We start from the raw sequence: 25,354 nt of genomic DNA on the forward strand, positions 1-25,354 counted from the left end.
CCCAGCTCCCTCAGTCGCTCCTTACAGGATGTGTGTTCCAAGCCCCTCACCAGCCTTGTTGCCCTTCTCTGGACACGCTCCAGCCCCTCCATGTCCTTCCTAAATTGGGGGGCCCAGAACTGGACACAGCACTCAAGGTACAGTGCCAGTACAGGGGAATAATGCCAAGTACACCAGTGCCAAGTGTGGGGGAAGAATGACCTCCCTGCTGCTGCTGGCCACACCATTCCTGATCCAGGCCAGGAGCCATTGGCCTTCTTGGCCCCCAGGGCACACTGCTGCCTCATGTTCAATCGGCTGTCGAGCAGCACCCCCAGGTCCCTTTCTGCCTGGCCACTGTCCAGCCACACCATCCCCAGCCTCTGGCATTGCAGGGGGTTATTGTGGCCAAAATGCAAGACTTGGGACGTGGAGTTTTTAAACTTCATCTGTTTGGACTCTGCCCATCCATTCAACCATTCCAGGTCTCCCTGCAGAGCCCTCCTACCCTCCAGCAGATGGACACACGCTCCCAGCTCAGTGTCATCTGCAGATTTACTAATGAAAGACTCAATCCCCTCATCCATGTCATCAATAAAAATATTGAACAGAGCTGGCCCCAGCACAGAGCCCTGAGGGACAGCACTGGTGCCTGGCTGCCAGCTGGATGCAGCAGCGCTCACCAGCACTCTCTGGGCTGGCCATGCAGCCAGTTCTGAACCCAGCAGAACAGAGTGCTCCTGTCCCAGCCCTGGGCTGCAGCTTTTCCAGGAGTGTGCTGTGGGAGACAGTGCCAAAGGCCTTGCTGGAGTGCAAATAGACACATCCACAGCCTGTCCTGCATCCACCAGGAGGGGCACCTGGTCATAAAAGATGACCAGGTTGGTCAAACACGACCTACCCCTCCTGAACCGCTGCTGGCTGGCTCTGATACCCTGGCCATGCTGGAAGTGCTGGCTGATGACACTCAGTATAAACTGCTCCATTTCCTCACTGGGTACTGAGGTCAGGCTGACTGGCCTGTAATTACCAGGATCCTCCTTCCCACCCTTGTTGTGAATGGGTGCCACATTGGACAGCTTCCAGTCATCTGGAACCTCCCCAGTGAGCCAGGACTGCTGGTAAATGATGGATGGAGGGTGGCTTGGCAAGCTCATCTGCCAGCTCCCTCATCATCCTGGGGTGGATCCCATCTGGGCCCATGGATTATGAACATCCAAGCAGCTCAGAAGTTCTCTGACTGGCTCCTCTTGGATAATGGGGGGACTATTCTGTTCCCTGGCACCATCTACCAACCCAAAAGGACAGTTGTCCTGGGGACAAGCCATCTTCCCACCAAAGACTCAGGCACAGAAGGTGTTAAGCACTTCTGCCTTCTCATCTGCAGTTACTAAGTTCTTTCCCTCATCCAGTGTAGAACAGAGGTTGTTCTTACCCTTCTTTTTACCATTAATATACCTGTAAAAACATTTTTTGTTGTCCTTTACAGAAATTGCCATTTTAAATTCAAAATGAGCTTTGGCCTCCCTGATTTGTTTCCTATATGCTCTAGAAGCCCTCTTAAATATTTCCTGAGATACCTGACCCTCTTTCCAAAGGTCATTCATCCTCCTTTTATTCTTAAGGTCCTCCAAAACCTCCCTCCCCCATCTAGGCTGGGCGATTGCCTCGTCACCTCATCTTTCAGCACACAGGGACAGTCTGTTCCTGTGCCCTCAAGATCTGTTTTGAAGCACATCCACTTTTCCTGAACCCCCTTGCATTTAAGGGCTGCTTCCCAAGGAACTCTTTGAATAAGCCTCCTAAATAGGTCAAAGTCTGCCCTCTGAAAGTCCAGTATAAAAGTCTTATTAATGTTCCTCCTGACTTCACCAAATAGCAACAATTTCATAATCTCGTGATCACTCTGCCCCAAGTGGATTCCAACCACCACATCTCCCACCAGCCCATCTCTATTTGCAAACAACAAGATCTAACACAGCCCCTCCCCTGGTGGGCCCACCCATCAGCTGTGACAAAAAGTTGTCCTCCACACACTCTAAAAATTTCCTGGACGGTCTTTTTTTTTGGGTATTGAGCTCCCAGTAGATGTCTGGCAAGTTGAAATTGCCTACAAGAACAAGGAATGATGTGCCTGAAACATTCTCTAGCTGCTTATAGAATGAGTTGTCCACCACTTCTTCCTGGCAGGGTGGACAAAAACAGACTCCTAGTAGGATGTCAGCCTTGTTGGCCTTCCCCCTAATTCTTACCCACAGACATTCAACTCCATCCTCATTAGTTTCAATACCTGCGGTGTCCAAAGCCTCCCTAATATAAAGGGCCACCCCTCCACCTCTTCTCCCTTTCCCATCTCTCCTAAAGAGCTTGTAGCCATCCAGTGCAGCACTCCAGCCATGTGAGTCATCCCACCACGTTTCTGTGATGGCAATGACATCACAGCTCTGCTGCTGGACCATGGCCTCCAGCTCTTCCTGTTTGTTACCCATGCTGCATGCACTGGTATCCGTGCACCTCAGCTGGGCTGCTGATTTCACCCCTAACTCAGGCTTACCTCCCTTGGGCCTGCTTCCAGAGAGCCCAACAGCATCCCCTTCCCTCTTCAGACCTAGTTTAAAGCCCTCTCAACAAGTTCTGCCAGTTCATGAGCTAAAGTTCTTCTGCCTTAATAGAGAGATAGAGCCCACCTGGTTCCAGCAGGCCAGGTGCTGTAGAAGTTGCCCCGTGATCAAAGAATCCAAAGTTCTGCTGATGACACCAACCCTTGAGCCACTTGTTAATAATTTGAGCTCTTCTATTGCTTTCACTGTTCTTCTTAGCCATCAAAGGGACTGAGGAAAAGACTACCTGTGCCCCTGTCCTATCAACCACTTGTCCCAGTGCCCTAAAGTCGCTTTTCAATTGTCCTGACACTCCTGTTTTCAATCTCATCACTGCCAGCCTGGAGTATCAGTAATGGGTAATAATCAGAGGGCGGAATCAGCCCAGGCAGTCTCTCAGTAATATCCCGTACCTGGGCCCCAGGGAGGCAACAGACCTCTCTGTGGGGTGGGTCTGGTTGACATATGGGGCCCTCTGTTCCTGTCAGGGATAAAGAATTACTTTTTCCAGCCTTTCAGGCTTGATAGAGCAGTTTTTGAAAATGTTTTCTCTCTGGATGCCAAGGCAGCATAGTGTTGTTGTTAGTTCTGCTTTGTCTTCTCTGCACAGCCTGCAACATGCTTAGAAACAAAGCACTACATGGTATAGAGCAGCGTCTTCTTGAGGACGAGGAAAAGAGAAGCAAATCAGCAGTGCCTGTGTCTGCACAGAATGCCACAGAGGAAGAAAGAACCAAATGCAAAACAACAGTCATCCATGTCTATGCAGACTGTCACAGAGGAGGAAGAAACCAAAAGCGCCATCAACGTCTCCACACAGACCATCACCAAACCAGAACAGCCTGAACCAGTAGCAGCTGCCCCCATTCAGAAGACAAAATCAAAGAGCAAATCAGTCCACATAGTGACTGATGAGGATGCAGCAGGACCCTCACACCCAGCAGAAGAGACAGAGCCCAAAATCATTACTTGTTCTTTGTCCCTGGGTGAGCTGCGTGACCTGTGGAGGGAATTCACCCACCAGATGAACGAGTCCATCCTGACCTGGCTGCTCTGCACCTGGGATGCTGCAGGGGTGATGGCTGAAGTACAGGTATGGGGAAGCTTGGCAAATTGATTACATCACGCTTCCCCAAACCCGCCAAAGGAAACACTTCGTGTTGACCATGGTGGAAGCAACCACAGGACGGTTGGAAACCTACCCCTTGCCTCATGCTACTGCCCAGAACACCATCCTGGGCCTAGAAAAGCAGGTCCTGTGGAGACATGGCACCCGTGAGAGAAATTAGTTGGACAACAGGACCCATTTCAAGAATAGTCTTATCAACACTTGGGCCAGGGAACATGGTATTTAATGGATATATCGTATCCCCTATCATGCACTAGCTGCTGGGAAAGTTGAACAATGTAACGACTACTTAAGACTACCCTGAAGGCACTTGATGGGAGAACCTTCAGAATTGGGAATTGAACTTAGCAAAAACCACCTGGATGGTCAATACCTGAGGGTCCATCAATCGAGCTCTTTCTGCCCAGTCTGAACTCCTGCACACAGTGGATGGAGACAAAGTTCCTGTGATACACATGAAAGGTATTTTAGGAAAGACTGTTTGGATTAATCCCACTGCAGGCAGGGGCAAACCCATCCATGGGAATGATTTTGCTCAAGGACCTGGTTACACTTGGAGGGTAATGCAGAAGGATGGGGAAACAAGGAGACCTAATTTTAAGTGAGAACTGTGTATAAAGTTTCATTCTATATTTTTATATATATATATATATATATAATTTGTAAGAGGGCATTGGTTTGGGTATAGATGGTATTAGAATAAGTGGTGGATTATGTCCTAGGTTACAATATAAAGATGTATTTTATTCCCATCCTCAAGAGCTATTGAAACCAGGAGGGGCACTGTTTTTACCTTATCTCCTGCTAATGGGCCCATCAATGCCTTGCCACTCACATGACTCAGAGATAATTCCCTCCAGGAGCCATTTCTGTTTAATGAGCAATCAAGGACCCACCCCATGACACAGAATGATATCAGCCCATTGTGAGATGCTCTGCCCAGGGGGGAGAGCTAAGCATCCCCACCTGGATATAATTTGGGTTTTGGGACAGAACAAGCTGTCCTTACCCACTGGTTTCCAGAGGATAAGAGCTACTAGATCTTTTCTACAGCATCACCACTTCAACAAGACCATTTCATCTGGGCTGCTACCAACACCCAGACTAGCAGGGTGTCAGGTTGTATTCTGATACTGTCAGTGTTTTTTTCTTTTGCATCATTGCATGTATTTTGGGTTTTTCATCTTTTCCTAATAAACTGTATTTCTGACTTGGAGTCTCTCACTGGTTTTGCTTTCAAAGCAGAATATATATATAATATAATAAAACAATCTATTTTATATCTATGTCATTAAAAATTGATAATGTGAAATAAGGCAGACAATGCTAATATGTCAGCTTTGGCTGCTCACTGTGACACTAAATGCCATACAGAAAAGAACTGGCCAAGACCCAACTGTCAGTTGTAAACTTTGTGAGATTGTATACAACAAATAAAAAAGGAAGGGATGAAATTGGCTATTTTTATAGGATTTGCTGATACTGTGACGTGGAATGCTTTGTCTGTTAGTGTGAAAAATACAATTATTAAGTCTGCTGGGTTTTTCATGTTCCAGACAATCCACAAGCTGGAGGATTGGTTGAACAGGTGAAGGGGTTGTTAAAAGAGCAGTTGAAAAAATGAGGAGATGGGAACCTGTCCCCATGGTGAACCCATCTCCCAGATGTGCTCCATTCCTTAACAGTGGCCCATTGGGGAAATGGAAACCCCGTGGCTGTGCACAGCTGCACCCAATTTGTACCCATGGACAGAGAGACTTGGACTGCCTGGAAAATTGTTCTGGGTGTGATGGCCCCTGGCAGGGCCAGCCCAGAGGCTGGAGGGCTGGACCTTCCTGCTTGGAATTATTTAGCATAAATGAGAAGAAAATGAGAGTTATCCATACAGGAACAGGAATTCAGATTCCTCCAGGACATTTTAGTTTGGTAACTGCCCACTTGCAGCTTGGCCTTGGAAAATGTTCATGTCATGGGAGGAGGAACTGATGCAGATTATCAAGGAGAAATTAAAGGAAATGTGTTAAACAACAGTAAACAAAATTGGATTGTTCAATCCCATGGCAGGGTATCACAATTATTGATATGGTCAGTTTTTAAAACAATTGGGAAAAAAGGATATCCATCTCAAATCACTGCTGTTGGTGGAGATAAAGGGTTTGGATCCAGCAGTCCTAATAATGGAGGCAGAGTGTGGTTCCAGAGGCCAAAAGGGCCTCCTGAGGCAGCTGAAGGAATAACAGCTCCTGGGAAAGACAGCACTGTTTGAATCCTGAAACCTGGGCAGGAACAATGGCAATGTATCCCTGCAGCCAGGTGTTCTGTGTGAGAACAAGCAGATATTATATGATGTTGTTTTACACATCCTGCCGGACCAAATCTCCCTGTTTGCCTCAAAGGCCCCTTTGGAAAATGCTCTGATCCACGGGGCTCCATGTGAAGGCTGCTGTGGCACTGAGGGACTTCCAGACAAATTCCATCCAGGAGCCTGGGTGCCCTCAGGGACTGGAATCCAGCCTCCTTCTTGCCAAAGGGGAAAGAGCCCCACCAAGCTTTGTTACCCACAGACACTGTGCTAAAGCTGAACAGCAAAGGACTTTGGGGGCATTCTTCTGAAATTAAAAAGGTGCCAGCTCCATGGACAACAGAATTATTGCTCTTATCCCAAATGAGACTGAGGAAAAAGAATGATTAACCGTGTCACTGAAGTACTGCTGATGTCTATAAGTTGTATCTTGAGAGTCAGCCAGAATCTTTGTTTGCCACAAACATCTCTAGAGTTTCACCAAGGGATTGGTCATAAAAATTGTTATGAAAATTTCAATATCAAAATAGCCAAAGTATTCAATGTCGCTAATTGCTCAGTATGTTCTCAGCTGTAGCTGGGAGGAATGGGGCTCCCTTGGAAAGCCCACTGTGTGGGGTGGCCAGAACTCTGTCTGTGGGCTCTGCCTCATAACAGAGGCAATGAAGGGACGGTTGCAGGAAACTGTGCTGTGGAACACAAGAACACAATGATCAGTTTGACAGGATTCACTAAGATTTCCCTTCAGGAGAAACTGAACTGTGTTCTAGTTACAGAGGCCACAGTGTGAGAGGATTTCTGTGCTTCACCATCACTCCCAATGTCAGTACAACTTGGGATGCTGGGGCAGGTCCATGTCAGTGTCACACCACTCCCAGCTACAGGGCCACCATTTAGGGTCCTTCAGCAACAACCACAAGGAAGAACTGGGGCCCAGAGAATTTCCCTCCAAGGAGTGCCTTGGTTTTTAAAAAGCCAAAAATTCCGGTTCACGCTCTGCCCCATGGGCACTGCCTTATACTGTGGAGTTTACAGTAACGAGATAAATTGATTATTAGAAGAAATAGGAAATGATACTATGAAAATATCCAATAGCACATCCTGTGAGCTCCAACAAACACGAATGGGGACTCAGCAAAACCGTATGGCCTTGGATTATCTGCTTGATGGCCAAGGAGGAAGCTGGGTTATAATGGTACAGGGATGTTGCACTACTATGAGTGCTGGGTTTCAAGTCAAACAGTCAGGAATCACCTTGACAGAAAAAAAACAGTAGAAGAGTGGAAAAAAGAAGAAAATGCTTTTGGGTGGGATTGGTTTCATGGCTGCCAAATTGGAGGATGCTGCAAAATGAATTTCTGACAGTGTCTCTCATTGCAGTGTGAGCACTTGGTGTGTTATGATTCCATGTTAGAGTTGTTGTGACAATGTGTGCTAGAAATGGAGTACTGAGACGTGTCTAAATAGAGACACAGTCTCAAGAAAAAATGGGATTTGATAAACTAACAGAGAATAGCAACTAATTAGGGTTGTTTTAAAAGGAATGTGAATTATAGTTCTGGGTAATGAACTTGAACACACTTAGTTGAAGAACAAGAGGCCATGCCTGTATGCCTAATACCTAAATCTAAACTGTGTTATTGAAATAATTGTTATAAAGGTTGTAGTTCATCTGCAGGTTACAGGACCCAATTAAAGTCCTGAGTCCTTAACACTAGGTCCTGGCTGAGGCCTGAACAGCAGGCCCTGAGCCGAAGCTGACCTCTAAATAAACCTTCCAACCAAAGATTATCTTTGTATCTGCTTATTAATGAATAATTTTTAGCACTATGATCTCTGTAGCTATTCATTGGTGAAATGTGGATTTACCTTTCTGTATTTAAAAATTGGACAAGGCCCCATCTGGCCTTGTCTGGAGATGAATGGTCAAAGTCACTTCCCTTGGTTCCTCCTTGGGCCCTGGCCAGACTTTGGGAGGAACCCAAGAGGAGGATGAAACCAGATGTTCCCACACTAGAAGTGCTGTCAGTTTGTTCATTCAGCACTGTCAGAGCTGGGCCCTCTCACAGCGAGGTTGGAGCCTCACCTGTGGCTGGAGGCACCTTCAGGAATTCCCAGTGTCCAGGAGTGGCTCTGCAGTCCTTGGCTGGGACAGCTTCCCCTGCTGCTGTGTGGATCTGGGGGATGGCAAAGCCTGAGGGGAACTGGTGCTGCATCTTTCTTAATCACTGCAGGCAATCTTTGGTGGTGATTATTGAGTGCATTGCTGACCTGCTCCTATTGTAATTATTTTCAAATAATTATGTACTTTACTTTTGTATTTTTTGCAGATTTCCCTTATATAAATTACACAATTCCTTCATTTGGTATCTGTGTCTTTGGTGCTGATCCTGCCCACTGGCAAAACGGACCCTGTGGGCTCCACAGAACCAAGGGGCCCTTGTGACACTGCAGGGCCTCGTGTTACCTAGGGACCATGGTGACCCTGTGGGGCTTCATGGAACCAAGGAGCCATTGCGACACTGTGGGGCCTCATGGAACCACGGAGCGCATTCTGACACTGCGGGGGATTCATGGTGACAAGGCTCCATTGTTTTCATCTCCCTGGCACTGCCCAGTTCAGCCTTTCCCTGTCCCAGCTCAGCAGAGCAGCAGAGTCAGGTCTGGCCCTGCAGCAGGAACTGCAGGCACTGGAGGTCAGGGACAGCCATTCTGGGTCTGGAATGCTCAGCAGATGCTCAGCTCGAGCAGCTCCTGCAGCCCCAGGGCCAGCCCCACTGCCCAGCCCAGCAGCAGAGTTGGCCCCGGGGCTCCTCAGGCAGCTCCTGCTGGCCCAGGGACAGGGCAGCCTCTTGCCAGGGCTCCTCTGCACACCCACGGGCTCCTGCTCTGCTCCTGGCCCATGCCAGCTGCCCTCAGAGCCTTTCCCAGGGGAACACGTCTGTGCTGGCCCCAGCAGCCATTGCTGCAGCCCCTGCCCTGCTGCCCAGAGCCCCGAGCTGGGGCTGCTGCTCTGCAGAGCACGAGGGCTGTGCTGCCCGGGGCCCTGGGCTGCCTCTGCTGGGCTCTGCTGCTCAGCCTGGCACACAGAGGCAGCTGATGGTGCTCCCTGCACTGACTCCCTCCCACACAGGCTCTTGCAGGGCATGGAGGGGGCTCAGAGGTGCCTGCCTTGTGCCAGGGCTGCCAGAGGGGCTTGGGGCTGCCCTGGATCCTCCTGGGGGAGTTCCCTGAGGGTCAGAGGAGGCAGTGCCCAGACTCCTTTCCCTGGGCCTGCTGTGTCCCTGGGCTGCAGAGCTCTCCTGGCTCACAGCAGACATTCAGTCCTGGATCTCGGGGTGACCCCAGCCTGGCCAGGCCTGTGCCCAGTGAGCTCCACTCCCTGCTGGTCCCTGGCACACACTGTCCCTGCGGGTCCCCTGTGTTCTCCTGGCAGCTCCCAAGGCCCTCCAGAAAAACCTTCCCCTGCCATCAGCCCTGGCACAAGCTGCAGAGCCCCTGGAAGGTTCAGCACAGACCATTCAGCATCTGATGGGCACTGGCCACCAACAAGCAAAACCTGACCCAGACCTGAGTCCCCTGAAGGCCCCAGGGAGACCCTGATCTCATCCCACTGAGCTCTGGGAGAACAAAGGAACACAAGAAGCCTCTTGAGAGTCCTGAGAGTGACTCTGGAGGGGAGCAAAGCCTTCCTGCCCTGCGCTCAGGAGATGCCCTTTGCTGGTGGAGCTGCTGTGCTGGAGCCCAGCTGTGTCCCAGCAGTGCCCATGGCCTGTCCCTGCCTGAGGGCACAGCACGGACATGCAGCAGGACAGTGACCAAGCTGCCAGAGCACTCCGGCCTCGCACCCACAGCAGGGCTGGGAAGGAGAGTGTGGAGCAGGGAGGAGCAGATGTGGAAAGAGGCAGGGCCATTGTCCCTGGCTGTGTTGCTGTGCTGGGAACCTATTCCCTCCACCTCTGCTCACAGGCACTGCCCCTGCAGAGCCAGAGGAGGGCTGAGGAAATGCCTTGGACACACAGGTCAGGACAGCCACTGGTTTTTATTCAAATGCACAGAGAACAAGTCTCCTGAAGGTCTTTGTGTTGCAAAAGAAAAGTAGATGTTCATGTAGAAAGACTCAGAATAGTACTACAATATTTATTTAAAAAATTATAACACTGGAAAAAAGAATAAGAAAAGGTCCCAATGAAAAAACTGACAAATAGAAAAATAAAGGCCAAGATTGTAAAGAGTTACATTCTGAATATTCTGAAGCAGAAAAGACAGAGTTTCTTGTCCCTGAAAAGATAGGGTCATAATTTTCCGCAGGGTATCCTTGAGCTCCTGGTTCCTCAGGCTGTAGATGAGGGGGTTCAGTGCTGGAGTCACCACTGAGTACAGAACTGACAGGGCCAGATCCAGGGATGGGGAGGAGATGGAGGGGGGCTTCAGGTGAGCAAAGATAACAGTGCTGATAAACAGAGAGACCATGGTCAGGTAGGGAGGCAGGTGGAAAAGGCTTTGTGCCGTCAGAGGGGATCCTCAGCATAGCCTTAAAGATCTGCACATAGGAGAAAACAATGAACACAAAACAGCCAATTGCTAAGGAGACTGAAAACACAATGAGCCCAAGTTCCCTGAGATAGGATTTGGAGCAGGAGAGCTTGAGGATCTGGGGGATTCCACAGAAGAACTGGCCCAGGGCATTGCCATGGCACAGGGGCAGGGAAAATGTATTGGCCATGAGCAGCAGAGCATTGAGAAAGGCACTGGCCCAGGCAGCTGCTGCCATGTGGGCACAAGCTCTGCTGCCCAGGAAGGTCCCATAGTGCAGGGGTTTGCAGATGGACACGTAGTGGCCGTAGCACATGATGGTCAGGAGGGAAAACTCTGCTGAGAAGAAGAACAGAAAGAAAAAGAGCTGTGCAGCGCATCCTGTGTAGGAGATGGTGCTGGTGTCCCAGAGGGAATTGTGCATGGCTTTGGGGACAGTGGTGCAGATGGAGCCCAGGTGGCTGAGGGCCAGGTGGAGCAGGAAGAAGAGCATGGGCATGTGCAGGTGGTGGCCGCAGGCTACGGCGCTGATGATGAGGCCGTTGCCCAGGAGGGCAGCCAGGGAGATACCCAGCAAGAGGCAGAAGGGCAGGAGCTGCAGCTGCCGTGTGTCTGCCAATGCCAGCAGGAGGAAGTTGCTGATGGAGCTGCTGTTGGGCATTTCTTCACTCTCAGCATGGTAGACTCTTGAAAGAAGACATTGACAAGTTGGGGCCAACTTCTTTTAGTCAGTGATTTTCTATTTAATTGGAAATCCCTAGAAAATTACTTTTCTTCTTGTGAGGGAACTTTCCATAACTATTTTGAGTTTGGGTTTTTGCTGCTGATGAGTTACTGCCTCATCCTCAGCATTGCTGTCAGCTAGAACACTGGGGAGCCCAGAAGGAAAACAGGGCTCCCTGTGCCCCAGTGCAGTCAGACCTGCTGGTCCCACACAGGTGCCCTTTGCTCATTACATCGCCCTATATTTCAGAGTGATTGCACTTCAAATTCAAATCCTTGCAATTAAAATGGACATTTTGAAGTCTCTAGATTCAAAGTCAATTTCTCTATACTCTTCCCTCTTTCCCTGTGCACCTGAACAGGAAGGGAAACCAAGGGTTGGTCTGGCTCTCTGCTGCTGGAATTGTGCCTACTGGGAGCTGTTTCTCTCTACCCAAGTCTTGTCCCTGCCAGTGCTGCCAGAGCCCAGCCCAGCCCCAGGGACTCAGCTCTGCCCTGCAGACCCCTCCCAGCACAGGGCACTGCCCAGGGGCATCTCCGTGGCAGCAGGGCCTTAAGGGCAGGCCAGACAAACAGAGATGCTGCAAGCCAAGGTGCTGCTGCTGCTGCCTGCTGCCCTGCCCTGTCCCTCTGAGGGTGCCCAGGGCAGCCCCGTTCTGCAGCACATCCTCCCACAAAGCAGAAACAGTAGCAGAGCCATCCTTACAGTCACATCAGTCCTGTTCTGGGTCAGCTTTAGGAGATCCCTGCAGCCACAGACTGGCTGTGTCAGAAGTGGTGAAGATTTCTCCATGAACGAGCTCAGAATTGTCCTTGCAGCTGCTCTGAGCCTCTGTCTACTTCACTGCTCTCAGGTACTGTCCTTGCAGGCAGTGCCCTCAGCCCTGCTGGGCTGGGAGAGGAGCTGCTCATCAAGAGAAATGTTTTTTTGAAGCTTTTTTTGATTACGAGGAGCCCAGCCCAGCTCAGCAGCACAGACACAGCACAAGGACTTTAATGACCCTCTGGGGACTTGGGTGTTGTTTACATCAGACTCAGTCCCTGAGAGAGCATTCAAAAAACTTCTCAAGAACTGAAAGTCAAATTAAAACCCCAAAGTTTCTTGAAGTTTTAATAAGTCCCTCTGAGAAAGTGTCTCCAGTTAGAGCAGGTTCCAGTTAGAGCAGAACACTGGAGGCAGTGATGACAGCTGGGGACAAACAAGGCAAAGGTGTCTCTGGTGCTGAGCAAACCTGGATGTGTTTCAGGAATGCAAAGGGCCAAGGCCTGAGCCCCAGCCCCTGGCCAGGCAGATCCTGTCCCTCCCTCCTTGCTCAGGGCTCTTCCCAGGATGGGCACTGGGATGTGGGGATGTGCAATGCCAAGGGCAGCACCATGGGGCAGCCCCTGCCAGGCTGCTGAGCAGGGACAAGGAGGCAATGAGGCCCCAGGCCTGCAAGGGTCACTTGTCCCCTGCTCCTGGCTCAGGCCCAGGGCCAGCAGCCATGGCCAAAGTGCTGCCCAAGTTGGCTCTGTCAGGGCCTTGCAGCTGCTGCCCATCCCTGTGCCCTGTGCAGCCCAGGCTGTCCTACCGTGTCCCTGCCCTGTGCCTCTGTCCCTGCAGGCTGTCGTCATCCCCCAGCTGCCCCACCTGGCTGGCCCCTTCCTTTGCTGACAGCTCTGCCTCCTGCCCGCCTCTGCCTGCCCACACAAAGCCTTGGGCTGACCCAGACCCATTCTGGGGGACGTGTTGCACCACAGCCCTGCCCTGGGAGAGAAATTCCTTTCTCCTTGCTTCCAGTCTGGACCTCTCCAGGTGATTCTCTGTGGCATGATTTTTTCTCAGGCTTTTTCATACAATGAAGAAGAGCTCTACCATTTCTGAAACCATCCTTCAAGCCCTCTCAGGCTACTCCTGTTCTGTCATTAGTCTTCACACCACTGAGCCCTGGGCCATCAGTCTCTCTGGGTCATGTGCTTGAGGCCTCCTAACCCCATCTTGGAAGATTTTTGTGTCCTTTCAAGGTCCTTTCAGATTAAAACATTGTGGTCATAATCCAAGAAAAATTGAAATATTTTTATAGTGGCAGAGAAAGGGACGTAGCCTTTAAAATGCTCAAGGATATGCTTAGATTTGAGATAAGAAATAAATATTTTGTGATAAGGTTAAGAATTTGTAAACAGGTCATCCGTAGACATGAATACCCCATTCCAAAATGTGTTCAAGGTCAGGATCTTTGACCATCTGTTCCAGTGGTAGTTGTGCCTTCCCACAGAAAGAGGGCTGCAGTAGATGATATTTTAGGGCCATTCCAATTTGAAAAACAGAAGATAAAAAACAAATTTATGAAAGTTCTGACACCTCCTCATGAAAGACTCACCAAGGGGGTCAATGGCAGAGCTTTCCAGCATGACCTTGCCAGTTGAGCATGGGGGGTTCTGCATTGGGTCTGAGATTCATGATGGAAATCCACAAAGGTCATCTGGGGAATGTGCAACATTTCCCATGTGATGCCTAAGAAAGGCCCACAGGAAGGGAAAGGGTGGCACTATGGTGCTTTGTGAAAGAACAAACATGAATCAGCAGGGAAAAGGGGATGAAAGAGCTGGTCATGAGCAAACATGCGTCCCTGGCTATGCCCTACAGCTGATCCCCACAGCCTGTGGCATTTTCCTAAACCCCCATTGCCAGGAACTGTCTGGAACAAGGGAGCTCTGGGTACCAAGGAATGTCCAAGTGCCAGATACTGGAGTGGGGACCACAAATCATCAGGTCCTGTGTCCTTTGGGGGCCCAGGCACTGGTGAAACTGGTGTGTGTGTGCACACAGCACTGGTGTGGGGGGCTGGTGTAACCACCAGGGAACATCAAACCAGAGCAACCAGTGAGCAGCAGAGGCCTGAGAGCTGCTGTGTGAGATCCACTCCTGCAGGGATCCACATGGTCTGGGTGTCTCTGCAGCTCTGCCTCTCCTCCTGCCATGGCAGAACACACAAACAGCCCATCCCTGTGTCTTTTCTCCACTGACTGTGCTTTGGCCTGGCCTGGAAACTACCCGAGGTCTCTCCCAGGAGGAGTCCCTGTGCATTTCCCTCCCCCATGCCTCTGCCCTTCCTGATCCAGCAGTGGTGGGGCAGGGAGAGGGCTGGCTCTGACAGGGCTGTTGTGGTTTAGGAATGGTGCTCTCCAATTTCCTACTCCCACTACAAAGACCACGTGTCTCCCCAGACTGATATTCCCACCATTGTCCCCCACACCACAGGGGCTTTGCCTGCCTGGCCCTGCTTGATCTCAGACATGTTTCACAGTCAGGGATAACCTGGAGATGGTGTCCATGGTTAAATCTACCCCTTGCTCATGAGCCCATCTGGAGGTTGCATCTCTGCCCTGATGACTTGAGGTGTCCAGCAATAACTCACCTTTGTGTGGCCAGTCCAGACCCAGCTGAGACACTTTAATCCTAGCAGCCCCATCCTCCTGTCCATTGTTTCGATGCTCTTCAGTGCCTGACTCTTGGGCACGTGAGCATCCATAGGAGGGACTTTCACAGCCAACTTCTCCCCTGGGCAATGATGTCTTGCCCCGGTCCAGCAGCCCAGATGGGTTTCCCTCTGCACTGCCAATTGTCCCTTTTCCATCATTCCAGCCACCCCACAGAGCATTTCCCACCATCCCTGAGTCAGTGCAGAGGTGCAGCGCTGGCCATTTCTCTCCCTCAGAGCTCCGGGTATGGTCCCAGTGCTGCAGTGACTGTAGGAAAGGGGACCCACAATGGGACATTTCTTGGTCAAATACAGACAGAAAGAGTGAGAAACTGTCTGTGACTTGGGTTTTGGCCTCACAGCCCCTGCCGTGGTTTGCAGGGAGCTGCAGTGTGGCACAGCCCTGGCTGTGCCCTGCGGTGCTGGCCTGGGAGAAGGTGTCGGTGCCAGCTGGCCCAGGGAGCTGCAGCGTGTGGGGAATGAATCCCTCCTGGTCTCCTGCCCCAGGGTGACACTGCAGGGCCTCATGGAGCCAAGGGGCCATTGTAGCACTTCAGGGCCCCATGGAATTAAGGGAACTATTTGGACATTGCAGGGCCTTGTGGGACTGAGGCTATTGTGACACTTCAGAACCAAGGGGCCACTGTGAAACTACGGGGCCTTGTGGAACTGCTATTGAAATCGCCCAAATAGAAACTTTCTAACACAGTTTGAGTATTAGAAAGCAGCTATTCTTTACTGCAGTGCTGATCACTAGGAGGATCCTTCCCCCATTTGAGTGCCCCGAGCATCAGGTGAGCAGAGGTTTTATCACACACACTGATTACATATTCGTGAGCTGTTCCCTTGTGGTGGCCTACAGCTGGCCTGTAGGCCTCATAGAAAAAACAATTCCAACTTTATAACTGAAATAAGTGATTTATTATATAATTACCTAACTTATGTAATTTGACCAGTAAGAGCAGGCCCAGGCTGTTGGGGACTCAGGCTACGTTGGCTGGTTAGCCGAATAGTAACTGGCTCAGCCTATGAGGATTAACCTCATGGGCTTTCTTATCTATATAAGAAAGATCTCAATAAAGCTGGCTGTTGCTGCATGAACACAGAGTGTCGAGTCGTCTGTCTCCAAAACTGTGACCCCATTGGTGACCCCAATGTGATCATAATAGCTGCTGCCAAGAGAGCGGGGAACAGACGGGGTAGCCAAGAGTGTGGGAATCTATAAAATTTGGTTTTGGGAAAGCTGTGAAAGGTCGGCCTCAGAGACAGCAGAACTGTGATTAGAGCTAAGCAGTGGCCATAAAATAAGTTAGCAGAAAAATTATGTAAAAAGTTGAAAAATAAGGACAAATGGAACAATGGTCTGTGTATTAATGCTTGGCTAGAATAACTCCCTAAGTTGCAGAAAAGTATATCTAGCAAGATATTAGCAAGTTCTAAGCTTAATAATGGAGCTCTGTGCATTGTGTTTTAAGGTTTACAAACAGGTATTGTATTCAAAATAAGCAAGCATTGTTTTAACCAAAGGTACGTGTGCTTAGAGTGGTTGGATAGAACTACTGTCAATATGCTTTTGCTTTGTGTGATTGGTCAAAAAATTTCTAAAGTCAGTTGCAACATTAGGTTCTTGGTCTGCTGCCTGGGATGTGAGCTGCTGGCATCTTCCCATTGTCACAACCATGTAATGAGACCGATGCTGGAAAATAAAACAGCTCAAGACATGTTCCGAGCAGTCCCACCCATCCTGTTCGTGACTTTTACATAGCCCCGAGCCGGCGATACCCAGAGCTGCCCCTGGACACAGATGTCAGCGTGACCTGCCCTCTGTGATGTCCCAGACAGCAGAACCACGTCATCAGCTGCCAATCTGGCCGTGCCCCTGCTCACAGCTCCCACTGTGACCCAAGCCCTGGCATGTCCCAGCCCCCAGAGCCACACCTGCCAGGCCATGAGCCCCAGCCTTGGTCCCCACTGCCGGCCTCAGTGGCTCCTGGCCATCCTCACCCTGAGTGCAAAGCCAGCCCCAGGAGCCCCCCAGGGTGCTCTGGATCCAGGCTGAGACACCCTCAAGCCATCAGTGAAAGGGACATGGATGGGGACTGCAGCTGGATCTTCCAGTGCTCACCACCCCTGACTGTGCTCCAGGTGAACCCAAACCTGACCTGCAACTTCAGAAGTGAATAAGACTTTTTGTTCCATATGTGTAAATTTCATGCAAAGACATATACCAATATGCAATTACTCAAACACACGCAAGTCAACTGATAAAATAAAAATTAATAATTTTTTTAAAGAAGGCATAGATTCCTCTATATATATTTCTTGTGAGCTTTTAAGAATGCTTTCAGTTTTCAAAATTCTGTTGTATTCTAAAAGCACAACTGTGTCTCCTTTTTATAAGGGTAGTTGGAAGTTCCAATTAAATTTGTCTTAAGAATATCAAGTCTTTAAAACCATTGGAAAGCAGAGAGGTAAAACCTTCTAACAGCCTTACTAAAAGGATGTATAACTAAATACAATTTTGTCTCCCTATGTACTCTAGACATAACAAATCCCTGAACTGAAATTTGCCAATACTCAGTCTTTACTAAATCTTACAGCCTATCATAATATAATTTTTTCTTGCCAATGTATTCTATTTACAGGTTGTTCTCTGAGAAATTACCTCTGAGGGAGCCTGCTCACCCATGCAGCCTCTTGGGAACCTTACACCCCACCAGCAAATAAATGGTGCCATGGTCAAAACACCCTGTGGCTTGGGGAAGCCTGCTCTGCTAGCACCTAACATTACCACAATTCGTGACCAAAAAAATTAAGCACAACAGATTTTTCCATCAGTTTAAATCTGGCTGCAGAAACTACATTGATTTTTGAGGCAGAAAACACAAAATAGTAGCCTCAGTATTGGACCCTGGGGTTATTGCTGCAAAAACTTAAAAAAAAAAAGCTAAGAGAATCGAAAGTGCTCGCTCAGTAAGCAAACCAGTGCTACCTCCTAAGCACCGAGTGAGCTGCTACCAAATGCTAATAACACCAAGCATGTAACACTCTGAAACCAGCAGCAATACACTTTTCACTGCTCACCATGGACACAGCTGCCACAACTTTGAAAGGATGTACTGCTTCAAATTTCTTCACACCCAACATCCATCCATGTAAACATCCAGAGCTGAGGGAGCAAGTAAAGGACTTAAAAGTTGAGAAGAACCCAGATGGCATCAATGAACTTTTCGGACAGTGGGGATTGACAGGATAGGTTTCATCGTTTGTTAGAGGAATATTTTGGGTTGTAATCATTGTTTTTACTCATGTTTCCCTGTTTAGTTAAGTGGCTGCAGAGGTCTACTGGGGAAGTCTTCATAGTAAGAAAAAACAGGGGAGTTGTGGAATCCTCTGACTCCTCCCCCTCAAGGAAGATTAGATCACAGAGTTTTCCCCACCTAGGCTGATAGAGAAGACTTAACCCCTGACGCTCTGCAGCACTTCTGCCAATCCACATCAGATTGCCTCCCCCACTGGCCAGCTGACACTGCCCACCCCAATTATTCATCCCTCATCCCCCCTACAGGTTGCTGCCCTTGGCCCTGCCCTGTGCCCGCCCCTGTGCCCTCAGGTCACCGGTCACTGGCCCCACACTGAAGTCCTGCAGAGCACATGGTTTGGTCTTTTGTCTCTGGTCCCTCTGGCGTGCTGGATGCAGTAAAACCCTTGCTGGAATATGCTATGCAAAGACCCTTCCTGCCTTCCTGTGCTGAGCTGTCTGTGGTGTGTGCGTGTACATGGACTGGAAATGGCTGTTCTTGTGGCCTTCCTCGGAGCGGCTTCTGAAGGAGACGCCTCCAAGAAGGTTGCAGCATTTCTACCACCCTGCAGGGCTGCAACACTAAACAATACATAAAAATCAACTTAAGTATAACAAATGAAATTTTTATAAATTGCTACACTGGCACTGGCACATACAAATATCAATTTAAGGTTAGAAAACAAATTTATTGTTACTGTCATGCAATGCAAATACTTACAAATACCAAATACAGTTAAAAAAACCTAATGTACTGAAATCCTCTACAAACTCACTATAAACAAATATGAAGTTTAACAATTAAGTTTTTTACTTATTACTACAAATGTACAGCCCATATACAAACACAGCAATATCAATATCCCTCTCTAAATAACCCTAGGCCTGGAATTAAATGAATACAATTTCAGAACTATACAAATCCATATGCATTTCAATATAAGTAAATACACCACCATAACAATGTGCAGTATAAATATATATTGTTACATATGACATATAATAAGACATATGTAAATATTTACATAATAATCCTATCTATAAATACAAATATCAATGTACCAATTTAAAAATCCATCTAACTTTAACAGTGGAACTATAGAGCTGCACAACCGTACATACATGTGAATATAACAAAGAAGGGATGTAAAGTGAACACAGGCATATAACTACATACATAGGTACACATACATATAACTACATACATATCTGTGTTTTTACATAAATTTACACACACACACACACACACACACACACACACACACACACATATATAACATGCATCTATAAATGCAACTAGATACACATTCATAGTATCCCCATACAAATATGAGTCAATGTATGTAAATATCCCTACACTTGTAACTATCCAAGTCTAACTCCACCCATCCATAAGCAGAACTAGATCAGGAGGGATTGCAGCTGCCGATGTTCCCAGGCTCTCCCTCGGTCTCCTCCTCCCGGGCAGAGCAGCTCTCCTGCACAGGGACAGCAGACGGGACATCTGGGAAGCCAAGGGAACACTGAGTCAGTGTGGGGACGTTTCCCTTGGCAGCAGCTGCACTTCCACCAGGGAAGAGGAAATGTCAGAGCCTCCCCAGGAGGGTCAGAAGGAAAGGCAGCCGAGCGGGCCAGGCTGTGGTGAGCTGTTCACTTCTTTCAGGCATCCCAGTTGCTCTGGGGGAACTCCCTGAACTCCCTCATGTCACGTTCTTGAACTAACCTCTGCACTTACCAAGACTGTGGCCCCCAGATCAAGCAGTATTTCTGTCTCCAGCTGCTTGCACCAATGACAGGGAACGTCCTCTGACAGCGCTGGGGCACAAAGTTACCTTCCACAGCTCATCTGACAGGGCCTTGTTCTTCCTCTGCTTCCTGTCTTTCTCCTTATCTTCCACCTGGAATTTTTGCAGCATTTCTTTTTCTTTCCCCTTGATCAGTGCTAAAATGAATGTTTCTCTTCCAAGCTTGAGTTTGCTCAGTAATCCTGTGGAACGTTTTCTCAGAAACGTTTCTCATGGAATTGAGAGTTAATTTCAGCAATTTCGGTGATTTTCTGTGTGATTTATGCAAATCTCCAGTTCATTAGGGCACCACTTAGGAAGGTGCAAAGAGAAGAAGATGTTTCTACATGTCAGTTCACCAGTGGAATATTCATGGATAGAGAGAGTGATTAGCTGCATTTTACATGTACTCCTAAGCTGAAAGTGCAACAGGTAACTTGGGGAGAAATTAAAGCCAGATCTCTCCTTCCACCAGCCTGTATTCAAATGTAAAGTAAATAGAGCAGGGTGAGAATGTTAGTGTTTAGTTCCTCATGTGCCTTATTAAGGTGTTCTTAAAGTAAGGCAGATAAAATCTGGGTTGGCATTCCTAATTTCCAGACACTCCTTGTCAGTTTCATTGACTCTTAAAACAGCAGAGATGTGCCTATCATACCTTATCAATCCATTTGGGGGTGTTATAGGTTCAGATTCTCTGAGGCTTTAGCTTTTTAGATCTCTAGGCAATGCTTCCAGGAATCTAAATGGCTTTCAGAAATTAAACTTTGCTCCTTTTTTCCTGAGTCTGGTGCACTCATGACCAGAAACCTTCAGTGAATGCATTCCACTCTAATACAACTCCAAGCTGAATCTCTCAGCTGTGCTTACACTGGTGTTTTGTGTGTCTCTTCTGCACAGAGCAATTTCAAAACCTTCATTCCTTTTTATCTCTGCCCTTCTTTTTCTGTTTTAGCTTGTAAATGCATGCAGATGTATCAGAAATTATACATTTCATTTCTGATACATCACTTCCTGTCTAGTAATTTCATTTTATTCTGTTCTGTTGTTATGCTAGACTTGTATGTTTTATTCCAAGTACACTGTTTTCTTGAATGTGGAAGTTTTATATTGCAATGCAATCATTCACCTCTTTCATGAAACCCTTCATTAACATTAGCAGAAGTAACTGTGTGGTTCCTTTCTGCTTTGTAGAAGATTTGGGAAAATCAAGTCCTGCTCAGCTACAAAAAACATTTATGGTGCTTGGTAATTCTCCTACAAGCTGAAGTTAATGGTAAAGCCACGGCAGCTGCTTGTCACTTGACAGAAATTGGGAGAAAGCACACTGCAGATACTGAGGAATGCAGTGCAAGGATGATGGGCATCCCTCAGTTATCCCGGCAGATTGATATCACTGGCAAAATTCCCTCTTTTCCAAAGGGTTTTCATTTGCTTTGGCTGTACTTTGTATGGCTGCAGGTCACATTTCCGGTGATTTCATCAAGTATCTTGGCAGTTATTCTTGGTAATATATCTTGCTAATTCCCCCTTTGGAGGAATTACTCAGTTCTGCAGTCCTCATTATATGCCCTGTTCTAAAAGACTTTTATGCTATTTTCCCTCTCTTGGTGTTTTCACACTTGTTCAACAAGGTTTCCTTTCTTAGAAAGTGAATCACAGTATCCCAAAGGATTAAAAAATGCTTGGGTATTTGTTCCCTAAGTATTTGCAATAGAAGAATAAATTACAAAATCTGTATAAATCCTGGATATAAAATGCAAATAAAAATAAACTTGAGAGTTCTCCCAAAAACCTTGTTATATTTGTCCAATTATCCAATTTTTAAAAAAAGAAAAAAAAGAGGCAAAATTAAATGTAACAGCAATTTTAATTAAGTAGCTTAATATATATAAAATTGAATACACTCAAAATATTGACAATACAATTTGGGTAAAATAAGGAATAATTTGGTTCTGGTAATACCATATAAGCAAAAATAACCACGTGGGGTAGCGCGGGGTACAGAGGGCAGGGCTTGACCCCTGTCACCTCATGTACAAGCTTGTCAAGCCAAAATTCCCTTTTTATGCTCTATGTCATCACCATCTCGTCCCATTTTCAATTTGTCACACTTGTATCACCACCCTCATCACCTTTACCACACATCCTCCACCATTCTTTTAGGGGGTTGCACCCCTCTTTGGGGTTCTTCTTTGAAGAAGGCCTCTCCTCTACCTTGGTGTCCTTTAGTTCACTTTTTGGATTACACATGTGCACCAAGCTGGTATAGTACAAGCCAATATTATATTCTAACATTAAAGCATCAAATCTCATATAATTAACATTTTCCTGGTGTCCAACCAAATTTTCCTCTCTTCCAACTAAATTTAGTAATAGTTATCTCTTGCTTCTTCCTGTTCTGAACATCTGCAGGAGAAGGGGGGCGGGGGGAAGCCCTCATCTCCCTTTCTTTCCTGGCATTACACCTTCAACTGTTTTATTATTTCCAAATATAAAATACTGTATCAATATTGATTACTGTTTGAATTTTATCAGCACAAATCATACCTATTTATTACATTTCCTTTCTAACAATATGAACCACAATATACCAAAAGATTAAGAAATGCTTGGGTATTTATTCCTTAAGTATTTACAAAAGAAGAATAAAAAAAATCTCTAAAAATAGTGGTTGTAATATGGAAATAAAAATAAACTTGAGAGTTCTCCCAAAAACCATAAGAAAAAAACCCCATGTATTCCATAAATCCATATAATTAATCTACAGAATACAAAAAGGGACATGTTCTAGAAGAGAAAATTTGTACCACAGTGCTGCACAGAATTCTATGCTTTCAAGCTTTTTGCACTTCAGGGGCAGTATCATTCTCTGGACTGCAATGCTCTGAGCATGTTCTGCTCACCGTGGCAGCTTTCTGCTCTCCCCTGGTACACATCATCCTCCCAGCCAAGGCTGAGTGCAGCCACCACAGCTCGCAGCACCTTCCCGCACAGCAAGAGCCGAGCAAGAGAGCGATGGCTTCCCCCAGCTGCTGCGTGTTCTAACACTGCCACCTCGCAGCTGCTGAGAGCCTCAATTCCTGGGTTGCGGCGTGTTAGTTTATTGAGTCGCATGCTCCGTTACCTTGTGGTATGTTCAGGTGTTCCCCGAGTTATCACAGTTAGTTTCTCCCCCGTGTTATGCTGTCCTACCCAACTGGCCCTCCAGGAATCCCCTGCTTCCTTCCCAGATTTTTCCCTGTCTGTTAAAACAACCTGGCCCCTTTGCCGTGTCCATCAGCCCAAACCCTACCCTTTGTTCCAGAAAGTTCCCTGTCCCTCATCCTAAGATCCAATCCCTATCCCAACCCTCTCTCCTCCCCTTGTTCTGATTTGTTGCAGCCCTCAAAACCACACCCCGAGACTCGTTCATTGGTTACTATATGATGCCTACCCCCTGTTTTGAAAGATTTTACAAAGCTGTACACAGGAGATACTGAGGGCTTTTTCTGCTTGTGTTTCTCTTTGGCAATATGTGTCCTGTGTAACTTGTCCTTGCCTCTCCTAATAAATTTGCTCGACTTTGCACCGCAGAAGAGCCTCCTCTGCCTCCTTCACTCGGTGCTCGTGGCTCCTCCAGGGTCTCTACTGCTGGGCTGGCTTAGAGGTTCTGGCTCAGGCAAAACCCCAGTCTAGCCACTTCCCTGCTCTTGCCGTTGCTCCTGGAGCATCACAGAGCTAGCCAGGGCTCCGGAGGACAGTGGCAGTGAGCCATGCCCTGGCATGTCCCAGCCCCCAGAGCCACACCTGCCAGGCCATGAGCCCCAGCCTTGGTCCCCACTGCCGGCCTCAGTGGCTCCTGGCCATCCTCACCCTGAGTGCAAAGCCAGCCCCAGGAGCCCCCCAGGGCGCTCTGGATCCAGGCTGAGACACCCTCAGGCCATCAGTGAAAGGGACATGGATGGGGACTGCAGCTGGATCTTCCAGTGCTCACCACCCCTGACTGTGCTCCAGGTGAACCCAAACCTCAGCAGCTGCACCTTGAGCACATTGATCCTTCTTGCCCACCCTGGAACGTGGTATTCCCACATCATACACGAGGCCTTTGCAGGGAGTGACCAGCTTCCAGCTGATCTGCTACCCTGGCCTTACTTTCTGTTTCCCAGCAATGAACTTAATGGATCCACTCATGAGAATGCCAGCACATCATTTGCTTCTCAGGAGCTTTTAAGGAAAAAAACTCCACTCATTACTAGTTTTTGCACAGAGAAGGAGGTGCTGACAAGCATAAGGCACAGACAGGGCCCTGACATAAGAATTCCAGAGCCATAGGGTTCTACACATTGCTGATGCCAGCTGCTTGGTTCATATTTCATAGCCAGTTGTGGATGGGGGTTGCTGCTGACAGGGTAGGAAAATTTGGAGAAACAAGGGTGCAGCAGACAACCAAAACCAAGAGGGAAGACACTTAGAAATACAGAGCACAAGAGAAGACCTTGGAGATGGCTCAATAGAAAATGCCAGCAGCAGTGCCCAGAGCCCGGAGCTGCTCACTGCCACCACAGGGGCTCCTCAGTGCCCTGCTGGTTTGTGTCTGGTCCCTGCTGGGCTCCCTCTGCCCCTCCAGCAGACACAGCCCTGCCTGCAAAGGGCTCCGTGCTCTGGTGTTCTCAGCTTGCTGCAGGCTACATTCTTAGCAGCGCTGAAAGAAGAGGTGAAACAAAGAGCCATTTTCTGTGCTGCCTGCAGCTCGGAGTGCCCGGAGCCCGGGCCCGTCAAGAGCTGCTTCTGGCGCTGGCTGTGCTCAGCCCGCTGTGCCGAGCAGCCGCGGCCATGGAGACACAGGCGGGAGCTCTGCCTGAGGCCGGCAGTGGCCAGGCCCGGCTCGCAGCTGCGAGGACGCCGGCAGCCTGTGCCTGAGCCGAGGCCATGCGGGGGGTTTGCGGGCAGGGCTTTTGCGAGCCGGCCGGAATGTGCCGCCTCCCGTGTGGGCCCGGCTGCGGCAGAGGCAGCGGGAGCGCGGCGGGGCGGGCAGAGGCCGCGGAGAGCAGCAGCCCGGCCGGGCCCGCTGCGGACCGGCACGAAGCTCCCGGGCAGCCCTCGGCCGTGTCTGTGCCCGCCGGGCAGGAGCCGCGGCAGGAGCCGGCCATAGCGGCAGCTCGCCGTGCCTTGGCCGCGGCCGCAGCTCTCCCCGCCCGGCCGCAGCAGCAGCCGCTCGCCTCCGAGGCTCCGGCGCTTCCCGAAGAGGACGGGCCCGGCCCCCGGGACGTGCTGGAGCCCCGCAGCGAGAGGAGCCGCCGGCGCCGCAAACGGCAGCGCGGATGGCGCGGCCTGAGGAGGAGCAGATGAGGCTCTTGCTGGGCCACGCTGTGGCAGCTCTGCCCTCTCGCCTTCGCCTTGAGCCCTTTGCTGCTTTTCCCTGAGCCCTGATCCCCGTCCTTGGCCAAGGGCCCCCGGAGCCCTTTCCAGGTCTGCAGGGAAAGCTCCCTCAGTCACAGAATCACAGAATCACTGGGTTGGAAGACACTTTCAAGATCATGGAGTCCAACCCATGCCCTAA

The 25,354-nt window shown here is 48.8% G+C and overlaps 1 long non-coding RNA gene across 1 annotated transcript; it reads right to left on the bottom strand.

Moving 5' to 3' along the window:
* Window positions 1–3,124: 3,124 nt before the first annotated feature.
* Window positions 3,125–8,456, bottom strand: LOC135298410 (uncharacterized). Its single transcript, XR_010360392.1, has 2 exons — window positions 8,097–8,456; window positions 3,125–4,152 (listed from the first exon to the last, which is right to left on the bottom strand). It is a non-coding gene; the product is annotated as an uncharacterized LOC135298410 (long non-coding RNA).
* Between the last annotated feature and the right edge of the window lie 16,898 nt (window positions 8,457–25,354).

Source organism: Passer domesticus, chromosome 4, assembly GCF_036417665.1.
Source record: "Passer domesticus isolate bPasDom1 chromosome 4, bPasDom1.hap1, whole genome shotgun sequence".
Lineage (NCBI taxonomy): Eukaryota > Metazoa > Chordata > Aves > Passeriformes > Passeridae > Passer > Passer domesticus.